At 44.0% G+C, this 19,213-nt stretch overlaps 1 protein-coding gene and 1 long non-coding RNA gene across 3 annotated transcripts in view; one reads left to right on the forward strand and one right to left on the reverse strand.

The window, feature by feature from the left end:
- LOC112428295 (uncharacterized) overlaps window positions 1-5,977 on the reverse strand; it is a 46,654-nt gene extending 40,677 nt beyond the window's left edge. For both annotated transcript variants that reach the window (XR_011616123.1, XR_011616122.1), the window contains exons 1-2: window positions 5,778-5,977; window positions 4,638-4,735 (exon numbers count right to left, since the gene is read on the reverse strand). This is a non-coding gene — a long non-coding RNA (uncharacterized lncRNA). The remainder of the gene's footprint in view (window positions 1-4,637; window positions 4,736-5,777) is intronic.
- Window positions 1-19,213, forward strand: part of LOC105491228 (WW domain containing oxidoreductase) — a 1,122,875-nt gene that overhangs the window by 841,486 nt on the left and 262,176 nt on the right. The gene's annotated exons all lie outside the window — the stretch shown is intronic.

The following is a 19,213-nucleotide window of genomic DNA, read 5'->3' on the forward strand; positions in this document are numbered from 1 at the left end:
GGCTCAGGAAATGCGATTGTGCACGGACCCTTGCCTTTTTACCCAGTATCTAGCCCATCCTTCTTTCTTAGAAAGAGAATTTTTTCTAAGAGGTACATGGTGGTTTAGGATAAACATTCCCTGTCCTTACTGCCCTTGCAGCTAGCTCTCAGTGACCCTGTGACCATGTGACCCAGTTGTAGCCAATGGGGTGGCAGGGAAGTCCCACATGGACTTCTGGGGCGTGTCCTTCGAGGAAGCATGGCTTCTCGCCTTCTTCACTTTCCTCTTTCCCTTCCTGCTGTCTGGGATGTGGGGTCTGGCAGAGAAACAATATTGTGAATGGAGACGGGAGGAACCTGGGTCCTGAAAATTACACTATGCCCCAGAGTTTGGGGTGGATTATTTCAGGACTCTTTTCTTTTCTTTTCTTTTCTTTTCTTTTCTTTTCTTTTCTTTTCCTTTCTCTCCTTCCTTCCTTCCTTCCTTCCTTCCTTCCTTCCTTCCTTCCTTCCTTCCTTCCTTCCCTCCCTCCCTCCCTCCCTCCCTCCCTCCCTCCCTCCTTCTTTCTTTCTTTCTTTTCCAGACAGCGTCTCCTCTGCAGCCAGACTGGAGTGCAGTGGCACAATCATGGCTCACTGTAGCCTCGACCTCCTGGGCTCAGGCGATCCTCACACCTTAGCCTCCTGAGTAGCTGAGACTACGGGTGTGCACCACCACACCCAGCTAATTTTTTAATTTTTTTTGTATTTTCTTTTTTTTTTTGGTAGAGACAGGATTTCACCATGTCACCTAGGCTAGTCTTGAACTCCTAGCCTCAAGTGATCTGCTGGCCTCAGCCTCCCAAAGTGCTGAGATCACAGGCATGAACCACTGCACCCAACCAGGACTTTTTTTTTTTTTTTTTTTTAAACAAACTTCACTCAGTTTGAAGGCATCACTGTTTGGGTTTCCTATTAATTGCAGTTAATCCTATTGAGTAGATTTATCAAGGACAAAGAGCAGAATGGAAAAATGAGTAAAGTGAAGGAGAAGAACTGACTGAAAAGTCTTAGCAAGGTTCCATGGCACCTGTGATGCTTCCACCCCCCATATTTGCTGAGTACCCACTGTTCACAGGTCAGTCGCTGTGCAAGGCACTGAGGTGACAAAGACAAGCGGAATGGCAGTTAAATGTAGCACGGGCTTTGTGCTCAATTAGTTCTGGGTTCATTCCCAGGCCCTATCACTAACTAGTACCCTTATGAACCTGCACATGTCACTAGCAGCCTCAGTTTCCTCATCCATAAAATGGGGATAGCAACATGTGTCTCCTACACTTGATGTGAGTATCACATGAGAAATGCACATGAAATGTTTTACATAGTGATGAGCATATGGTAAATAAGAATAATAGATTTGGCCAGGCGCGGTGGCTCAAGCCTGTAATCCCAGCACTTTGAGAGGCCAAGATGGGCGGATCACGAGGTCAGGAGATGGAGACCATCCTGGCTAACACGGTGAAACCCCGTCTGTACTAAAAAAATACAAAAAAGTATCCGGGTGTGGTGGCGGGTGCCTGTAGTCCCAGCTACTCGGGAGGCTGAGGCAGGAGAATGGCATAAACCCAGGAGGCACAGCTTGCAGAGAGCTGAGATCCGGCCACTGCACTCCAGCCTGGGCAACACAGCAACACTCCGTCCCCCCCCCAACAACAACAACAAAAATTTAATAGATTTTAGTGTAAACAAAATAAAGGGTCCTATCATTGTCCTTAGGAGCTTATGAAAACAGAGCTATATGCACATCCACAGACAGTTACCACACTCAGGAATAGTGGAAAACTGACAAGACCCTGGAGATGCTGCGTGGGGAGGGATAATGGAAACCCAGGTCAACATGCTCTAGGAACAGTAAGAGAAACTCCCAGTGTCAATGGTAGATGGGGAAGGTCTTCTTCTCTTCGGAGACTGAAAGGCTGAGAGGACACCTACCGTGCTAAGGAAATGAACAGGATGGAAGAATGATGGACGGAAAAAGGGAAGTCCTCAGCACATAAAAGTTTGAGCTGGAAATGAAATGTACAACTCTGTATAGTCAGCATATTTTGCTGGGCTCAGCCAGTTCAGCTCAACAAGGATTGCTAGGCATCTGCTTGGAGGACAGAGGTGAGGATACCAAGGCAATGAGTACAGGATCCTTGACCTTGAGAAACCTATAGTCTAATAGAGGAGGCACATATAAAAGTAATTAGGTATAACATAGTGCAGAATTTGCAGCCATGGGGTCATCTACAGGTCTGCCTGGAATACAGAGGGACAAGTGTTTAGTTTTTTCCAACTGTTCACAGAGGACAAGACACTTGGGCAGAAGGTTGAAGGGAATTGCACGTTGGCAGTACCCACTTGATACGGTTTAGCTGTGTCCCCACCCAAGTCTCATCTTGAATGGTAGCACCCGTAATCCCCACGTCTCATGGGAGGGATTTGAATGGTGGGAGGTAATTGGATCATGGGGATGGGTCTTTCCCATGCTGTTCTTGTGACAGTGAATGAGTCTCATGAGATCTGATGGTTTTATAAAGGGCAGTTCCCCTGCACAAGCTCTCTTGCCTCCCACCATGTAAGACATGACTTTGCTCCTCACTGGCCTTCTGCCATGATTGTGAGACCTCCCCAGCCATGTGGAACTGTGAGTCAATGAAACCTCTTCCCTTTATAAATAACCCAGTCTCAAGTATGTCTGTATTAGCCGCGTGAGAACAGACTAATACACCACTTGAATTGCTGGTGTGTCTGAAGGGCTTGACTCCCAGTCTTTCGAACATAGAGGGGTAGCCCTTTATCTAAGCTGCTCATAAAGTATTGTATTAAATTCTTCAGAGGGGATGAAGGTGTCTGGTCCTGTCCACAAGCAGAGAGGTGCTTCTTATACTGACCAGGCGGTGACCTAAGGCAGCCCTTGAGACAATTCCAGGTGCCCCTCAGGCCATTTTTCCACCCTGGTGTTTTTCTTTGTATAGACAGCCTATGCCTGGATAAGAACATGCTGCGTCAGACAGTTCTTTTTCACTTTGCCCCTCAAAATGTGTACACCGACAGCCACAGATAGATCCCAGATGTCGTTTTCCTGCTCTTGCAAACGTTGAAGTGGGCCCTGCCGGCAGGCACACCTGCCAAGGAAAATGCTGTCCTCGAAATGTTCCTGGCACCGTTTTCAAGAGGTGCCGACCAAGCGCTGGAATTGCTGACCTCCCTGAAAGAGAAGCCTGCAGCTGTGGCCTCTGGGGCGAACTCCCCCCATGGGAGGACCCGGTGGAGTTAAAACAGACTATATCCACATCACAGAGAGCTGGCCCATTGCTCAGGGCCTGGGAAGTGGTAGGGAGGGACCTTCCCAGAAGAGAGATGACTCAGGCTGGTCCCAAGCCCCTCCTGGAGAACAAACAGACAAGGTGAGGAGCAAGGAGGCATTTGGAGGTCATCTGGCCCAGCCCCCTTGTCTGGAGGACAGATATAAGTCCCATAAAGTCTGTTAGCAGGAGGACATCGTCCAGGTTGAATCTTGCTGCCTGCCCTCTGGTCGAATCAGTAGACCATGTCCTGTCCATACCTTGGGAATGAGACTCACCCAGACTCTCAGATAAGAGTTTCTATGAGACAGAAGGCTGGACTGGGGGAGCAAGGTTTGCAAATCGAAAGCATCAGTTGCTACCCCTGGGCACCATCTCCCACAGGAGACTCCTCGAACACTTTTTTAAAAGGCGAGATGTTGGCCAGGCATGGTGGCTCATGCCTGTAATCACAGCACTTTGGGAGGCCAAGGCAGGTGGGTCACCTAAGGTCAGGAGTTCGAGACCAGCCTGACCAACTTGGCACAACCCAGTGTCTACTAAAAATACAAAAATTAGCTGGGCATGGTGGCATCTTCCTGTAGTCCCAGCTACTCAGGAGGCTGAGGCAGGAGAATCGCTCAAACTCAGGAGGCTGAGGTTGCAGTGAGCCAAGATTGTGCCACTGTACTCCCGCCTGGGCAACAGAGGGAGACTCTGTCTCAAGAAACAAAAAAAAGTTGAGATGTTGACATAACGGTTCTGAAGACCAAGATGGTGGAATAGCTTAGGTTGGGATACGTCAGAGGAGCCAGTGTGAACTCCTCCTTTAAGACATGTATTAGCCCATTTTCATACTGCTGCATAAGACATACCCAAGACTGGGCAATTTATAAAATAAAGAAGTTTATTGGACTTACAGTTCCATGTGGCTGTGGAGGCCTCACAATTATAGGGGCAGAGGAGAGAAGAGAGCTTGTGTAGGGAAACTACTGTTTTTTAAAACCATCTGATCTCTTGAGACTTACTCACTATCACGAGAACCGCATGGGAAAGTCCTGCACCCGCAATTCAATTACCTCCCACCAGCTTCCTCCCACGACATGTGGGAATTGTAGGAGTTACAAGTTACAATTCAAGATGAGATTTGGGTGGGGACACAGCAAAACCGTATCAAAACATAACTGCAGCTGGGTGAGGTGGCTTACACCTGTAATCCCAGTGCTTCGGGAGGCCAAGGCGGGAGAATTACTTGAGACTAGAAGTTTGGGGTAGCCTAGGCAACAGATAGAGGTACCATCTCTCAAAAAAAATTTAAAGAAACTTAACCGGGTGTGGTGGTGCATACCTGTAGTCCTAGCTGCTTGGAAGGCTAAAGCAGGAGGATCACTTGAGCTGGGGAGGTCAAGGCTGCAGTGAACTGTGATCACGCCACTGGACTGCAGCCTGCGCAACAGTGTGACACCCCATATAAAAAAAAAAAGAAAGAAAGAAAGAAAAGAAAGAAACATAACTTGTCAAACTTTGAAACGTATAGAGAACATGATTGGGAAGTAGCATCTGTTTTTACCCTACCCTCTTCCCCGCAACCCACCACCATGCAGATCTTGCTAATGTGGGGTCTTTGTGGAGGATCTTCAGGATCTTCAGTGCTAGAACCCAGCATCTAAACTCTATTTATTTGACATTGGGGCCACAGCAGATTTAATAGAACAATGACATGATAACAAGTGTATTCCTGAGAGATTTAAATGCACGTATATAGAGAGCAGATGTTAAGAAGGAAGAAGCTGGCTGGACTCAGTGGCTCACATCTATAATCCTAGCACTTTGGGAGACCAAGGCAGGTGGATCGCTTGAGCCCAGGAGTTTGAGACCAGCCTGAGCAACATGGTGAAACCCCATCTCTACAAAGAATACAAACATTAGCTGGGTGTTATGGTACCTGCCTGTACCCCAGTTACTTGGGAGGCTGAGGTGGGAGGATCACTTCAGCTCAAGTGGTAGAGGCTGCAGTGAGCTCACATCACACCACTGCACCACTGCACTTCAGCCTGGGCCAGAGTGAGACCGTGTCTCAAAAAAAAAAAAATAAAGAAAGAAAGAAAGAGAGAGAGAGAAAAGAAAGAAAGGAAGGAAGGGAGGGAGGGAGGGAGGGAGAGAAGGAAGAAAGAAAGAGAAGCAGCTAGGGTCCAAGAAACAAGCTAGGAGACCGTGATGGGATTGTAGTTGCTAGATGCTGAAGTTCTGCTGACACAGTGGGTTTGGGGAGTAGGAATGAAAGGAGAGTGGAGACTGGCCATAAGTTGGGAGGGAAAGTGATTGGTTGTGACGGAAAGGAAAGAGAAGGGGGTAATGATGACTTTTGGTCTCAGAACCGGAGAATAGTGGTCCATGGACAGAAGTAGAGAAGGCAAGATGAGAAGATCTAATAGGCAAAGGCAGCGAGTTTAATACTTTTGGTATTTGCTACGTATGCCCTCTGTACCTTTAACGTGGGCCTTCAACCCTTGGACAGGGCTTAAGATGGTTGCATCCCAAGTGGTCCATCCCAAGCGAGTTTTCTCTGGACTTATCCGGAATGACTCTGAACCTTTTGAAGACCCCAAAACCAACCCAAGCTTTGCGTGATCTCCGCGGGATGGGTAAGATTTCTTGCTCTCCAGAGCTCTTTTCTCTGTAGGCTTAGCTACTCAGTGACTAAATAGATATGTAAATGCTTGCTAGCAAGCAGTTGAGGCAAACTATTCAAACCCATGCCAGTGGTGAATATTAACCTGCTTTCTGGTAAGAATTTCAGAATTCCAGGACGTCTCAGATTTCTGGCTGGTACACCTTGGGCAAGGTTCACAGGCTGGAATGGTTTTGGAACATGTATTAATGTACTTTTTCCTCTTGGTTTGGAAACCAACTTACCCTAGGTAAGGAGAGATTTCTGACAACAGCTCAGCAATCACAGTTTCCAGAAAATGGCTCCAGTGGATCAACTATGAGTTAAGTAAAAAAAAAAAAAAAAAAAAAAAAAAAAAAAAAAAGTCGGTGCTACTGTTTGAAGTATGTCTAGAGTATGGTTTTAATCCATCACTGTCAGGCTCATATAAAATTCCAGGCTTCTGTAACTCTTTAACTTGAAGTGTTACAGGGTGTCGCATGCTAAACAGAAGCCAAGAGAAGCAAGGAGTTTTTCATGGTTAAATCTTGTAAAGATGCTTTTTAAAGCATATTAATCCATTAGTAATCCATTTGGATTTTGGAATATGGTCATATATTGTTTGGTAAAAATGTACTAAACCTGGTCCTGGAAAATTAAGTGGAAATATAGGTTTAAACTACAGGAACTTCAAAATAGCTTCTCAATAATTCCTTCTCATCAGTCATTCCAATTCTTAGATTTTAAAACATGTTGATATATCACATTTCCATCAAGAGGAACATACATATGGATTTTTGGAGAGGGGAGCAGAGTGGAAGAGAAAACTTTTAACTTTTAATAGTCTTTCAAATTGACCTAAAAGTGACCCAGATAATATAAGCCACTTTTTACCCTCATTCTCCAATACAGCTTCATTTTTAATTATGCCAGTTTGATACAGGTGGAAGGATTACACGTTAACAGACATCCTTCTTCTTTGAGTGTGTGTTTTCCATGGTTATGTAAATTATGGAGGTGCTAAACATACACTTAGAGAGCTTTGTATTTTTTTAACTTTTTTTTTTTTTTTTTTTTTTAAATAGTGATGGGGTTTCGCCATGTTGCCCAGGCTGGTCTCAAACTCCTGAGTTCAAGTGATCCGCCTTGCTTGGCCTCTCAAAGTGCTGGGATTACAGGTATCTACCACTGTGCCCAGCTATAGAGCTTTGTTTATTTATTTATTTATGAGACAGGGTCTCAGTCTGTCTCCAAAGCTGGAGTACAGTGGCATGATCTCAGCTCACTGCAACCTCCGCCTCCTGGGTTGAAGCAGTTCTCCTGCCTCAGCTTCCTGAGTAACTGGGACTACAGGCACATGTCACCATGCCTGGCTAATTTTTTTTTTTTTTTTAATAGAGACCTGTTTTTACCACGTTGGCCAGGCTGGTCTGGAACTCCTGAGCTCAAGCAATCTACCTGCCTCTGCCTCCCAAAGTGCTGGGATTACAGGTGTGTGCCACCATGCCCGGCTATAGAGCTTTTTAATGTGCCAAGTTCTGTGTTCAGTGTTTCCGTAATCCTCATCTGACTTAATTCTCCAAGTCCTTGCCTAAGGTACTGTTGTCCTCACCGTCCTATGGGGAGACAGGTCACTTTCCCAAGTCTGGGCAGCCAGCAGCAGGGCTGAGAGCCCCACTCAGACCCTATGATTTTATTTTTCATGTTCTTGTATCTGGCACCGAATGTCAGGGCCTTCTTGGCCTCTGGGAAAGACACAGGATGGCACTTTTGAGAGGAGTGTGAAATACATGAAGGCAGGACTTGCACACACCTGGACATGAACTAGAGGTGAGGCGGGAAAGACAGGAAGTAGATCAGTGTTGCCCAGACCCTACCTTTTCCACCTAGGGTGTGGACCGTCCTTCAGAGTATAGCCTCCAAGTTGGAATCCGTGTATACCACTGATGGTGTTTCCTGGGATGGTGATATTTATGAAGTGCAAAGGCCTGGCCACAGAGAGCTTGAGGACCATCGTGTGAGACAGTGAAACCTTCAAAGGCAAGGGCCCTGTTTCATGAGTTTTCTCTCTCCAGCAGCTGTCTCAGTGGGCCTGTTTGAGCTGACCTGTCCCCTCAGTATTAGCAACTGGCAACAGTGGGCTTTTCTTAAATACAGCAAATATTAAGTGTCATCTCGGCCGGGGGCGGTGGGTCACGCCTGTAATCCCAGCACTTTGGGAGGCTGAGTCGGGTGGATCATGAGGTCAGGAGATCGAGACCATCATGGCTAACATGGTGAAACCCCGTCTCTACTAAAAATACAAAAAAAAAAAAAAAAAATTAGCCGGGCGTGGTGGCGGGCACCTGTAGTCCCAGCTACTCGGGAGGCTGAGGCAGGAGAATGGTGTGAACCCGGGAGGTGAAGCTTGCAGTGAGCCGAGATCACGCCACTGCACTCCAGCCTGGGCGACAGAGCGAGACTCCGTCTCAAAAAAAAAAAAAAAAAAAAAGTCATCTCTGGGCATTTTAGTTTATTCATCCATTTGTTCATTTATTCCACAGGGATTTATTGTGCATTTACTATGTACTAACTGTTGGGGAAACAGCAATGAAGGGAGATGAAGTGTCTTTGTTCTAGTGTAGCCATGTAGTCAATGAATGAATGAGAGAGCAATATGCAGGAGAGAAGTGCGGTATGGCCCATTATACCAGGTAAAGTGATAGAGAAGGGCTGGCGATGAGAGCAGCCTAATTTCAGGAAAGTCTTTAAGGAATCTGAAGGCTGAGTTGCCAGGGCCAGCCGCATGGTACTGGAGAGTGGGAGGCCCAGGCGGGGGGAATGCTGGCTTAGCACAACTGAAAAATACAAAGGTAGAATATGAAGTGTAATGACATGGTTGAGATTGAAATCTGATGTGGATGGAGAGGTTTTGCAGTCTTTCAGCCCAAGGTTTGAAAAAGAAATGGAATTTCTAAGTGGAGTGGGCAGCCACAGGAGAGTTTTAGACAGGACAGTGGCCTCGCTGGATTTGCTGCCCATTGACTTGGGTTCAAAGTCATGTCCATGCTGCTATTACAGATGCCTCCCAGAACAGTTTATACAATCATCAACATATATTCATGGAGTATCTTCTGTCTGCTAGACACAGAATTGGGTATTGGGCTTTAAAGATGGATAAAAGGCAGTGCCTGGTCTTGAGAGGCTGCTACCTGGATGGTGTGTTTGCCATCCTCAGTAATGTGTATCCCTTACAGATGATGCCTAATGACGCTACAATTACTGGGATGCTTTTTATAATTTTCTTCTTGTGCATTGCTTTTGATTTTTGGTTCGCTCTTTGGCATTAGCTCACCAGTGGCAAATGTGTATCCTTTAAGGGTGGACTTAATTTTTTGAGAAATGGGCAAAAGTTGTTTCAACTCTAGTCTCATGAATAAAGCAGGAGATTTATTGTTGACAAAAGTGGCAAATAAAGAGGGCTGATGTTTGTATATGGCTCCTGAAATGGCTTAGAATGCCATTTTACCAGGTTGTCAAATTATTCAATGATCAGATATCAAATTATTAAAAATTATCAAAAGGAAGTTCCCTGAAACACAGAAGTGTTTGGGCTTTGTAGGTACCCAAGTCTACTGGGAAAATCCCCATTTCTGGGTAACCCAGCCCCTTTTAATGACAACTTCAGTTCTCCAAATTGCACTTCCCCTTAGCCTGCCCCTCTTCTGTCATCCTTCATAAAGGTGACATAGGTCTGGCAATCTTTTGGGTATAGACTTGTGGATGTTGTTTTTGACATTTGTACATGCTTTTGCTCAAGTTCAAGGCCCAAGTTGACCCAGTTCATATATATACACTACATATATACAATATATATAGTATATATATACTATATATACACACATATATACTATATATACACATATATACATATATAGGTATATATATGTACTGGTATTATATATATACTAAATATATATACACTAAATATATAATACCAGTACATATATATACATATATATATATATAAAACCCCACCCAGATAGGATATTCATGGTTAGACCATAAAGTCTACATAACTGGACATTTTAAATCTATCTATATATAAAAATATATATACTATATGTAATATATTTATATATATATATTATATATGTATTATATAATAGACAGATATACACACACACACCACAGGTCTGAAGCTTTTAAGAATAAACATTACTTTCATCCCATGATACAAAAATGCATTTGAGGTGGTCGTCATTTTACTTGGGCCAGGGTCTTCCGAGACTTGGGACAATAATACTTTTTTTTCTATCTTAAGTAAACGTATGCACATTCTTAAAGCATGAATGCATGTATTACACACGTTATAAATTTGAGTAATAGAAATGTTTGTGTGTATACATAGACAGCATCAGGAGTATATATTGTGTATAAAATAACCTCTGTGGTATTTATTTACCCTGATTTTTTGATTTACGAGTCGTCATTGCTCACTATAGAAGAAGAAAAATAAATACGCAGAACACTGTAGATTTTTAATGGGGTTACTTCCCATCTTAGCTCAGTGTTTCTCTACCAAAGCTGACCTTGAAATTGCTTTTTAAATACAAGTCAAAATATGCAAATTCCGGAATCAGGAGGAGTATCCGCTGTTAGGAGTTCTTTCGAATTCACATTTTTACATCATTTCCGTCAACATCCTGTGTTCCATCTGCTTCTTAATCCATTAGTATCTGAGTGGGGGGATATGGGTTTTCTCAAATGCGCTAATCTCCACTGAGGTTAAAATACCCTAAACGTTCACATATGTTTTTCTTTCTTTTCTTTCTTTTTCTTTTTTTACATTAACTTTTCTTTTCCTTTTGAATGACCACAAAGTATATCTTACCCAGCGGGTTTACTTTTCTTTCGTTTTCAGTATTCATGACATCAAGGCCCTGTGTGTTATCTTATTGTCTCCTTATCCTGGTCCTTAGAGTCTTTCAAGAGAAGAAGTTGATCCTGGTGTAATGTACAGCTTCATTCTAATGAGTCGTATCAGTCATGTATTTTCAGTCACTCTTCATGTCTGTGCTGTCCATTTGCTTGGATCCCAAGGAATTTTCTTCTGCCCCCTCTACTCATATTTCATAAGGGTCTTCTGGAGCCTGCGTGGCGTTGGGATGTATATATCACTTCTCTCTTGTTATGACCAGAAAGACTCACAACCATGAATGTCACTGAAGTTTATGATTGGTCCCCGATTGCCTCACATCTTGCACAGAATCCTCTTCTAGAAACATTCTTGCAGTTAGATAAACAAGCAGATATACTGAACTGGTGCATGAATGAATAGGAAATAGCCCAGTTGCAAAGGATAAATCTATCATGTGGTGGAGAGCGTGTTCAGGCAGATCATTTGGTTCTGCGGTCGCTTGGAGGATTGGGCCCGTCCTATAATTAATGCCACTAGCAGTAAAAGGACATTAGGGATGTCGTGCATGTTGATTATTTCTTCATTTTGTTTATCCAAGTTTCCCCGCCTTGGAAGCTCCGTGGCCATTGCCAAAGAAAGCCCTGGAGACAGAGCGTTAGCTGTTACTCCTCGTAAGCGCATCATTACCTTCCTCCAAACAAAGTCTTCTTTTTTTTTTTTTTTTTTTTTGTCAATAGAGGATGAAAACATTATTGGATTCAGGAGTTCATAGTAGTCCTATATGAAGCTGGGGACAGGGGGGATAGATTTATGAAATGGACCATTTCAAATGGCATTATCTTCCCACAGTGAGGTACACCTTTCATAAATCACGGGAGAGTGCTCAGAAAATAGAGCATTTGTTATTCCTGCAGTACATTGTATTTGCATCCCCCCACTCATAGGAAAGAAGAAATTCTCAGGTTTCCTTTCCCGGGTTTGAAAAGGCAATTAATCCCCTTATAGTGAAATTATATTTGTTTAAAAAAAGAGGTATCGTTACCAAATAAAAAAAGTACTTCGTATCAGTCAAGGATGGTACTTTTACTACTTTTTTTTTTTTTTTTTTAATCGTGGTGATTCTTTTTGCCCACTTATTTAGGCCTTACTTTAATTACGGCACTGATTAACTTCTTTGCTTTTATTTTTTACTGTAAACATTGTGCTGTACTCCATAGGAAAATGTAGATGAATGTGGGTCACTGGGAAATAAAGTGTGTGGGAGCATTGGCGAGCATTTCTTTCCCTCTTTCTATCTCTCCGGGTTTAGCTGCTGGTGGGTAATTAACTCTTTAATATGCCCAAGTTCAAATCAGGTATGATAGTGATTATAACACGGAAGCTCCCTCCTTTTCTAGTAGCTTGGATGTGATTTGTATGGAGAAGCAGAGTGGGTGCTTCTTTGTGTGCGCTTGACATAGTTGAAGAATTTGGTAATAGTCAATTCCCTTTAAAGTAGTAGGTTCTTAAATAATTCTAGTTGTTTTTCACACTGCCAACCCATCTTGAAGAATTACTCTTCAGTTATAAGGGGTTAAAATCATCAGGGTGATTGAAAAGTCAGGAACCTCCAGCGCAGCCTACCCCTTGCATATTTGATACTCTCTTTTACACTCTGGGGAGCAGTTTTGAGGACACACTGTAAAAATGTATGACAGCAGTTTGAAAATAAGTCTATTGCCCCAAGTAATCATAAGAAGAAGACAGAAGAAAAACTGACCCCTGTAGCTCTCTGGGCAGTGGGATGAGGGAAAAGCAAGGAATGAATAAAAATCCACCAGAATACATTCTTTCACCCAATCAAGGAGACAGCTGCATTTTAAAGGTAGCTTCATCTCAGAATGCTTGAGACATGCTTTTCACACATGTGTCATGAGGAGAAAACAGAATGGAATGAGCACTAATGAGGACCTTGAACTTAACTAACTGAACTTGATGGTCATCGCAAGACATAGGGGAGACATATTTTGAGACATCATCGTGCAGGCAAACATAAGCAAGAAATTGAGAAATCTTTTCATGCACTTCTCTCTGGTTTCCCGGAAGGGATGAATTCCAAATCCCGTGGCTAAGGTCCCAAGTCAAGAGATGTTCTGTGGTTCTTTGCTGTCTGCCCATCCCCTCCTCTCTTTCAAGGAAATAAGATATTCATTTATAGGTATATAATGGAGCAGTCTTGGATTTGCATCAGATCAACTTTGGATGAAAGCCTGCCTTTCTGCCTTTATTTTTCCTTATCTTTCCTGCTTCTGCTTCCTGTTTTGTTAAATAAGGGGAATGACAGCAAGTATTTCAAATTCCTATAAAGTTTTAACTAGATAGCGAATCAAGGTGGCAACACATGGTAGGTTCTTAAATAATGGTTGCCATTTGACTGCTTTCTATATGATGTGCATTTCATTTTGCACTTTACAAATAACCTCCTTTCCTCTTTAATCTTCAAAAAGATCCTGGGAAGCAGGCATTATTGTGCCCTTTTCCTGGATAAGGCACACTAAACAAGTAAAAAGCAACCCAGGATCCAAATCCTTATCTCTTTGGCATTCAAGATTACCTTCTTACTCACTACCTGTTCATCTCCTTCGACTGCAAGTCCACTCCCCCAGGCCAGATAACCTGTCCAGACCTGGAGAACTCCTAGCAGGAGAAATAGGGAGGACCCAGGCATATAAACTTGCAGAGCAGCTGAGTTATCAGATCTTCTAAACCATGTGGTTATCCAGCTTTATCAGAGCAGCCTTGCTCTTGCAGTTTCTGACACATCATCGTTGATCAATCCTGGGAAATAAACAAAATAGAGGGCAAAGGCTCCACTCCGTGTGGCCCCGTGAATGGCATGGACGCAGCTGAAAAAATCCATGAAGGCTGTGGGACAATGGAAAAGTAGCGGGGTGTGCGATTGCAGGGCTGGAACCAGCAGTTAAAGGCAGCCCTGCCAAGACCATTAAACTTCCTGCAGCTCTTTCCGGATCCCACAATTTGAAGGGAAAATATTTCTCACCGCACATTACTACTTGGTGGACTAAATGGCTCCCCAATGTCCAGAAAGAGCACAGCTTCTGAAAGTGTGGTATGTGGGTCCCTGAGATGCAACAGCAGCCACAGGGAACCCACCATTCCTGCTACCTAAGGCCTCCATTGCCTGATTATCTGTTGTCAAAAGGGTTCATTTTCAGGTCCTTCACCAGATATTTTAGAAGCTCATCAAGGAAAGGATGTTTGAAGAAAAACAAAAACACAAAATCAAGGACTTACTGATTTCTGAGAATTCCTCCTAAGTTTGTTTGTTTGTTTGTTTGTTTTGGGTTTTTTGTTTGTTTATTTGGTTTTGCTGTGGTATTATCTGAGCCTATGATGAGATTGTTGTTGATTGATTTTTGTCTTTCAAGACTCAGCACAACGCATCCCATCCTTCTGGATAATCTTTTCTAGCCTTCCTTTCCAGATAAAAGTTGACTCTCATAATTGTAACTCTCCCCTACTTTATCAGCATCTACATCTTTCAGCCTCTACCACTTTGAATTGGAATTATTTCTTGTCTGTTTTATCTACCATGCTGTGAACTCCTTGAAGACAGGAGCTGTCTTATCTTCAAGGAACTCAAGACACGTTTGTGGCATCATTTCAATGGAGTCCAGTTATAAACAGGTGATGGGGGCAAATATCACAATATGATACCCTGAACATCTTCTCTGACAAAAACTAGTGGTCAAGATACAACAACATCTGTATTTGATTTGTCTTGCTGTGTCACATCAAGCTGTGGCCTTGAGTTTCGTACACATCTATGTAAGCACGCTGAATTGAGTGACTCTTTCCCAACGATCATATTGGGATCTTTGGAATGAATGGCGGGTCACCCACCAAGTTGCTTTTGTGGAGATTCAAGCACCTGGGGAATGCAAGTCACAATATCCTGCAAAAGCCAACTTGAGGCCTCCTAGGACTGCACTGCTGCTTGTGACACTGACCCTTAGCCCCTATAAGTAAGTGAGCACGGCCCTCTAAGTGAAAGTGGAGAGGTTCCTTGACATTCCCACATAGCTGCTTCCCTGGTAATTCACCTGGGTCGAGAACACAGGAGGGAGATTCTGATTGAAAAACTTCCTGAAGGCCAGGCGCAGTGGCTCACATGTGTAATCCCAGCACTTTCAGAGGCCGAGGCAGGGAGATCACTTGAGGTCAGGAGTTTGAGACCAGCCTGAGCAACATGGTGAAACTCCATCTCTACAAAAAAATACAGAACATTAGCTGGGCATGGTGGTGTGCATCTGTAATCCCAGGTACTTGGAAGGCTGAGGTAGGGGGATTGCTAGAACCCGGGATATCAAGGCTACAGTGAGCTGAGATCGCACCACTGCAGTCCACCCTGGGTGACAGAGTGAGACCCTGTGTCAAAAAAAGAAACAGAAAAGGAAAGAAAAAGCTTTGCCTGTATATCTGGAACAAATGAAAACCAAATAATAATGGCACCAGTTCTTTCAGTTTCCTTGGAATATCAAGCACGATTTGAGTTGAGCAATTTGATGCTGTGTCATTTGGTTGATTTTCTTAAACATGTAATCTCAAACTTTACAATAATAAGGTTACTTGTCTTTCTAATTGTGAAATCCACCCTTAGTTTTAATGCATCTAAAGTCTCCATATCAAAAAGATCAAATTCAGGTTTGAAAGTCTATACTGTAACTAAAAAAGTTTTGGGGTTTGTTTTGTTTTGAGCAATTTTTGTAATTCTCTTGTTACTGTTTATATACCCTCTGCCACTTCTGCCAAAATATTCTGGCCTTTTAGTCTTATGATTTTTTTCTCTCTTTTTGTTTGTTGGCTTATGTTGTCCGCTCGATCTGACTATTGGTTTTATTTCTAAGGATTTTTTTTAAGTTGGCATCTTTTTTTCTTTGACTTTCCTTGTATGCCCCCCTTTCTCCCCTGCATTGTCTTGCTTCATTCATTGCTTTCCAGGTTTCTGAAAATTCTTTTTCTTTAGGGCTCATTTGGTATGTGTATTATGTTCTTGGTAGACAGAAGCTGTCTTTAGTTCGTATGGGTTGAGCACGGAGGGAACTTCATCTCATAGTCGCTGGACACGGAGCCAGTCCTGGCTCTTACTTTAACTGCCCTTGTGACCTTGAACATATCATTTCATCTCACCAGGTAGTCATTTTCTCATCTGTCTCTTCAGGCTAATAATCACCTGTCCTGCCTTCCTCACAGGCTTGTCTGGCGACCCAAAAGAGCCTCTGAGCTGCACAGCGCTTCGCAATGAAGCTGTGCTCTAGAAACATTCCACGATCTACTGGAGTTTCTTAACTAAGGTGGTTGTTCCGGAAATTCTTCCAATCAATTTTACTTTTACTCCCCCTGTAAGAATGCCAAGACACCTCTGCCTGTTTTCTCTTTCTGTATTTGGTTTTTCTTTTGTTTTTGTTTTTTTTGGACTGAGTCTTGCTCTGTCGCCCAGGCTGGAGTGCAGTGAGCGATCTCGGCTCACTGCAGCCTCCACCTCCCGGGCTCCAGCGATTCTCCTGCCTCAGTCTCCCAAGTAGCTGGAATTACAGGGATGTGCCACCATGCCCAGCTAATTTTTTGTATTTTTAGCAGAGATGGGGTTTCACCATGTTGGCCGGGCTGGTCTCAAACTCCTGAGCTCAGGTGATCTGCCCACCTCGGCCTCCCAGAGTGTTGGGATTACAGGCGTGAGCCACCGCACCTTGCCTCTTTCTGTTTTGAAGAAATAGTCAAGAAGTTTCTAGATGCACGCAAAATGACCAAACCAGTCTTTGTGCTTATTTACACGATGAAGAAATGTCAGCATTCACTCTGGAAGACGGAGTTTCTCTGTGTCTTCATCCTAGGGCACAGGAGAGAGGCAGTGATGACGTGATTCCACTCTGCAGACACGTTGCAGGCCTGGAAAACTGTGTGGTGCCTTTGTTTTTCAGAGCATCGAGAGTCACGCGGGCCATATGGATGCAGTGGTCCACGGAATTGGCAGTGAGCCCCAGAGGAGCTCAGTGCAAGACAAGATTCTGGCCTAAGAACTGCAGTAGCAAGGACAAGAGGGCGCCACGGTGTAAGAAGGGCCGTGGCAAGGACAAGAGAGCACCACACAATGACCTTTTCAGAGTCAGTAGGATAGTTTCCCTTCCTGGAAGAATGAGGTGAAATAAAGCTTTAGGAGTCGGTACTGCACGCAGGCATTAAATGGATTGTGAAGAGGGACTTGCTTCCCCCTCAGTCCTGTCTCTGCCTCCATAAAGGAGTAAGTTAAAAAAGAAAGTTTCTTTTTAAAAAAATGTCTTACTGCTCAATAAATCCCTGTAGGGGGGAGGGGGGAAGGGCGGGGGAGGGGGGGAAAGGAATGCACATTAGTCTTCCATTAAAAATAGATCAAAAAAGTACCCAAAAGAAAAAACCCCACAACAATGAAATAAATTAGGATAATCCAACTAGAGGCCTGCGAATGAGTTTGCTAAATGTTATATTTTCTCAAGCCACTTAGATTTTTAACTTCCTGTTTCTGCCTGAAGCAATAAAGGCAGGAACGCTGTCATTAGCTTCAAACACCATTTTTTTAAGCCCCTAGCTGCATTTGTTATTTTTCTCTTCCCCCCTTAGCTGTATCCCTGCATTTATTACAGCACAGGTGCATCTTGCTCTTGAGTGCTAACTGAGATGAAAGGAATGAGGAAATGCTCTCTTCTACTTGCAGAGGAGTGCTGGCAAATTCAGTGAACGCAGAGTCGGCTGGGAGCCTTTCGGCTGGAAAGCACTTCCTCTGATGAGCTGTCTGTTAGGGATTTTCAGGGATGGCCCTGAAATTTTCAGGGGTGTCTGTCCACGCCACACTCTGTGGTCAGATAACCCCTGACCATAATAAGCCGGAGGATAATCACTTGCATTGTTCAATAAAGCAACTGCTTTGTCCCCTCACTTAGCCCCTTCCAAAGAGCCAAAAAGAATGTGCCACCTAGATGCTGTTTATAACCATTTTCACCTCTTGCCTCCAGGGGCTAAATTGGAAACCTAATTTTAGATCCATAAAAGCCAAAATACCTATAGGAGAAGCTCCAAAATAAAATATCCCAGGGTGGTTTTTAAGCGTCCTTCGAACAGGTTCAGGTTGATTTACCTCGCTGTGGATATTTAATTATGTCATTGAAAAAAAAACACCAGTAATTAAATCATTATTTCTTAGATGTGAGGTCCAAGGACATTCTAGAGGAAGTCAAAGGCAGAGGGAGGAAGGATGGGACAATGGAGGCCTGACGGGCTGGTGGAGAGGAAAGAACACAGCCTGTGCCGTCAGAGAGTTCAACTCCATCCGTGCAGCTGCTAGCATCTTGCCTTACTCAGCCTCTCTGAACCTTAAGTTGCTCAGAATGAGACAGATAACAAACACCTGCCTCCATAGTTTGTCAGGATATTTAGAAATGCAGACTTGCTCAAGACCTGGATCTCAGGTGGTAGGTTGGTCCACAGACAGTGGCACCACTAGCTATTATTTATTTATTGTCACTGTTTGGGACCCCTGTCACTGTCCCATCAAAGAACTGCCTGTCTCCCTTTTAGAAATTTCCAGAGCATCTTCCTGTTGTTGCATAGAACACTCGCACCTAACAGATCTCAGAACCTGTGTCTTTTCTGGATGGCTAGACTGAGAAATCCATTCTCTTATGAGTGAGCCAAAGGTCTGTCTCATGTGGAATTTTTGCTTTTGAGAACCTCCCATTTCCTGAAAGGCCCCAGCCCCGAAGACAGCTCTGCTGCCTGATTGATAGACGCCCATGACAGCTCTGCTTGATGCCCGCTGCCGCCTCGTCCCTCTGGATGCCTTGTGGTTCTGCTTGTCTGAAGAGCATAAACTTGGGGGTTCCCACTCGAGAAGAGGTTCCAGCGGTTCCAGCCCCTATGTCAGGGGAGCCACTTTTGGGGCCGGTGGTAGGCAGAACTTTGGCCCCTGACACCTCCTCTCCTGCCATTACTCCTGTGGTGGTGTTATGTAACATGACAAAAGGGACCTTGCAGATGTACTTAAGGTAACTAATCAGCTGACTTTAGAACAGGAAGGTTATCGGTGCGGACCGGAGTTATCACAGGAGCCCTTCAAATCAGAAGGGGTAGGTGGACAGGAGAATTGGAGAGATGTGGCAGAGGGGAGGCAGAGAGATTGCAAGCAGGGAAGGATTTCACGTACTGACACTGGCTTTGAAGATGGAGGGGGCACATGACTGGAAATATGGGCAGCCCCCAGAGGCTAAGAACTAGCTCTTTGTGACAGCCAGAAGGAAATAGGGAGCTGCCACCTGCAAGAGCATGGAAAACAGGGACCTCA

This window comes from Macaca nemestrina, chromosome 18 (assembly GCF_043159975.1).
Source record: "Macaca nemestrina isolate mMacNem1 chromosome 18, mMacNem.hap1, whole genome shotgun sequence".
NCBI lineage: Eukaryota > Metazoa > Chordata > Mammalia > Primates > Cercopithecidae > Macaca > Macaca nemestrina.